The sequence below is a fragment of the Chaetura pelagica genome, unplaced genomic scaffold (assembly GCF_000747805.2).
Source record: "Chaetura pelagica isolate M959 unplaced genomic scaffold, ChaPel_1.0 scaffold42, whole genome shotgun sequence".
Lineage (NCBI taxonomy): Eukaryota > Metazoa > Chordata > Aves > Apodiformes > Apodidae > Chaetura > Chaetura pelagica.
Window position 1 is genome coordinate 245,471 of NW_009952575.1, and position 4,289 is coordinate 249,759.

Here is a 4,289-nt window from a genome sequence, read left to right on the forward strand (position 1 = left end):
GACACACTGGGACAGGTTGCCCAGGGAGGTGGTGGATGCCCCCTCCCTGGAAGTGTTCAAGACCAGATCAGACAGGGCTTTGAGCAACATGGTCTAGTGGGAGGTGTTCCTGCCCTTGGCAGGGGAGTTGGAACTAGATTATCTTTAAGGTCCTTTCCAACCCAAACCATTCTATAATTCTGTGATAACTTGAGGTACCTGATAGTCACACACCAAAGTGAGGGAGTAAGGGCATCCATAGTTCATCCAGGACCTAAGGACTGAAAGGAAGAAGGGCTGCACTCTTTATCAAATGTTTATTAATTTCCTTTTTATTAGCATTTTTTTATTATTTTAGAATGAACAAAACAATTTTTGTTGCTTGAAAACAGCCATCTATTTTGTTTTGTTTCATGCATAACAGGCACACCCATTTTGTGCCCTTCTCTGAGACAGCAAAATGCACGAAGGATTGGCGCAGCTCCTGCATGTGTTGCTGCTGGTAGACTGATGGCCAATAGCAGCCTTGGCTGCAGTGATCGTGAGATGGTGGAGTGCAGGACCCTGTGTGGGAGGAACAGAATACCTAGCAGGACCTAGGTATGGTCCTAGCTGGACTTTCACAGGGGCAAATTTGGCCTCTTCACTCAATTATTAAGAGAAGTCCCATGGGACAGGGTACTAGATGGTAAAGGGGCTCAAGATAGTTGGTCAACATTCAAGGACCACTTCTTGCAAGCTCAGGATCAGAGCATCCCTATGGGTAGGAAATCAAGTAAGGGAGCTAGGAGACCTGCATGGTTAAAAAAGGAACTGCTGGGCAAACTCAAGTGGAAAAAGAGAACCATGGATGGATCATGGAAGGAGGGGATTGCCACTTGGGAGGAATATAGAACTGTTGTCAGAGGATGTAGGGAGGCAATTAGGAAAGCTAAGGCCTCCTTGGAACTTAATCTTGCAAGTGAGGTCACAGACAATAGAAAGGGCTTCTTCAAATACACTGCAGATACAACTAACTCTAGAGGCAATATAGACCCACTGCTGAGTGAGGCGGGTGCCCTGGTGACAGAGGATATAAAGAAGGCAGAGGCACTGATGCTTTCTTTGCCTCTGTCTTTACTGCTGCAGACTTTCCCCAGGAGCACCAGTTCCCTAAAGCCCCAGAAGAAGTCAGGATGAAAGAGGAGTTTACTTTGGTAGATGAGGATTGGGTTAGGGATCAGTTAAGCAATATGGACATCCATGAATTGATGGGTCCAGATGGAATGCACCCATGGGTGCTGAGGTAACTGGAGGAGGTCATTGCTAGGCCACTCTCCATCATCTTTGGTGAGTTGCGGGCAACAGGAGAGGTTCCTGAGGACTGGGGAACAGCAAATGTCACTCCAGTCTACAAGAAGGGCAAGAAGGAGGACTCAGGTAACTATAGGCCAGCCAGCTTCACCTCCATCCCTGGAAAGGTGATGGAACAACTTGTTCTTGGCACTATCTCTAGGCATATCAAGGATGAGGGGGTCATTAAGAGCAGTCAACATGGTTTTACCAAGGGAAAGTTATGCTTGACCAACCTTATAGCCTTCTGTGAGGAAGTAACTAGATGGATAGATGATGGTAGGGTGGTAGATGTGGTTTATCTTGATTTCCTCGCAGATAAGCTGAGGAACTGTGGTCTTGATGGTCAGGTATTGACGTGAATCATGAACTGGTTGACAGGAAGAAGTCGGAGAGTTGTGGTCAGTGGGACAGAATCTAGTTAGAGGTCTGTGACTAGTGGCGTCCCTCGGGGGTCAGTACTGGGACTGGTATTATTCAGTATGTTCAACGACCTGGATGAGGGAACAGAGTGTGCCCTCAGCAAGTTTGCTGATGACACTGAACTGGGAGGAGTGGCTGACACACCAGAAGGCTGTGCTGCCATCCAGGGAGACCTGGACAGGCTGGAGAGTTGGGTGGGGAGAAACTTGATGAAATTCAACAAGGGCAAGTGTAGAGTCTTGCATCTGGGGAAGAATAACCCCAGTACCGGTACAGGTTGGGGGCTGACCTGCTGGAGAGCAGTGTAGGAGAAAGGGAACTGGGAGTCCTGGTGGACAGGAGGATGATGTGCCCTTATGGCCAAGAAGGCCAATGGCATCCTGGGGTGCATTAGAAAGGGTGTGGTTAGTAGGTCCAGAGAGGTTCTTTTCCCCCTCTATTCTGCCTTGGTGAGGCTGCATCTGGAGTATTGTGTCCAGTTCTGGGCCCCTCAGTTCAAGAAGGACAGGGAACTGCTTGAAAGAGTCCAGCACAGAGCCACAAAGATGATGGAGGGAGTGGAACATCTCCCTGATGAGGAAAGGCTGAGGGAGCTGGGTCTCTTTAGCTTGGAGGAGACTGAGAGGCAACCTCATCAATGTTTACAAATATGTTAAGGGTGAGTGTCTGGAGGATGGAGCCGGGCTTTTTTCAGTGATGACCAGTGTTAGGACAAGGGGCAATGAGTGCAAAGTGAAACACAGGAGGTTGCACGTAAATATCAGAAAAAACATCTTTCCTGTGAGAGTGACAGAGCACTGGGACAGGCTGCCCAGAGAGGCTGTGGAGTCTCCTTCTCTGGAGACATTCAAAACCTGCCTGGACACGTTCCTGTGTGATGTGCTCTGGGTGATCCTGCTCTGGCAGGGGGGTTGAACTTGATCTTTCGAGGTTCCTTCCAAACCCCGAGATTCTGTGATTCTGTGACTGCATGCCTGATTCTCTTTTGTCTTAATGTATCAAGCAACATCTCCAGAGATCAACTCCTAATACTGGGACTGTGTTAGTGAAATGCTCATTGTGTTGTTTTAAGGAGAATTAATAGGCAGTCAGCTCTGCACACAGTATCATGCTTGTGGAGAGGCAGAGATAATGACTTGTGTCCCTGGTCCTGCCTGCTTAAGCTGAGGACCAAAGGGATTTCATTGATCAGTACTGAAGTGCCTGCAGGTGTAGTGAAGAGGTTCAGTGAGGGATTTGCTGTCAGTGTGATAATCTCTTACAGGTTTCTGTTGAGCAATCTTAATACCATTCCATGAAGAAGAAAAAATCATACCTGGGATTCCAACTTGGCTCTCATAACTTAACATGAGATTTGCATGTCTTTTTAGAGGTTTCATGAATGTTTTTCTAAAGAAGCATTAATTCTTAAGTCCTCCAACTTCCAAAGAGTATGTTCCTCCCATCCAACATTTATGCATTGTGCCCAAGGACAGCTTAGATGAGGTGCCTGACTTCACTGGTAGAAGAACTGGGGATGTTGCTTGTTACAAGACAAGGACCAAGACAAGCACATGAAAGGAACTGGGCAACATGGAAGAACGGGTAAAATTTATGGAGCTTTAATTCACGTCCTCTGGGTGAAGTGACCAGAATAAAGCCTGGGATGAGGAGTGAGACTATAAACAGATTTTTGGTTTGGAATTGGTGGATCAAGAAAATGTATGTAATTCGTGAAAATGGGCGAGAAATGAGAAGAAGGCAGAGGGAGACCAGAGCACTACATGGCTGACTGCCAGAGTCACAGAGCCGACAAGCCTACTGTGCAAGTGGGAAGGAAGGGTGTCCAACCTAGGCGAGGAGCTGGGGTGTGGCAGGGGCAGTTGTCTGTCTGGGAGGAGTGCAGCCAGGATGAGAATCTGGGAACAGAGCACTGAATTTGGGAAGAAAGAAGAATAATATGGAAAGTATGCTCTGTCTCATTTTCTCCTTTTCAGTGGAAGTCCTGGAGACTTCTCTGCCTGACTTTAAGGCAGTCCTGCTTGGACGATTTATGTGTGCTTAATGTTCTTAATGTGTAAGTATGCATGTATTTTTGCTTCCACTCTGGAATTTAGATGGCTATTTTGGGTTGCATCTATAAGTAAATACTACAGCATACTGAGACTAGTGTTTCAGCAGAAACATGTCATCTTGGGGGAATGGTGGGTGGTAGTGGTGTTTTTGTCTGCTGAACTGTCTGTCCACACTGAGAGACGGGGATACCAAAGCGCTCAGGTCAGCCCCACTTACTGTGGCTCTCACGTGCCTGCTAGCGTGTGTCTCCCTCCTATCCCCTTCCCGTGCGAGGGAGGGTAGGTTTTCCCTGCAGCATCCTCCCGTGTGCTGCTCGGGGTGCCAAAAGCGCAGGGGATCGCCAAGAAAGCAGTTACACCGTCTATAGACAAAGCTAAGGAAACAGTAAAAACAGGAGCTTCCCCCCCCCTTCTCCTAAGCCGTTTCAATACAACATTAAGTCACTTCCTGCAGCTGCCGTGAGTCAAGAGTTTTATCTTTTTCTTTTTTTTTCCGTCCCC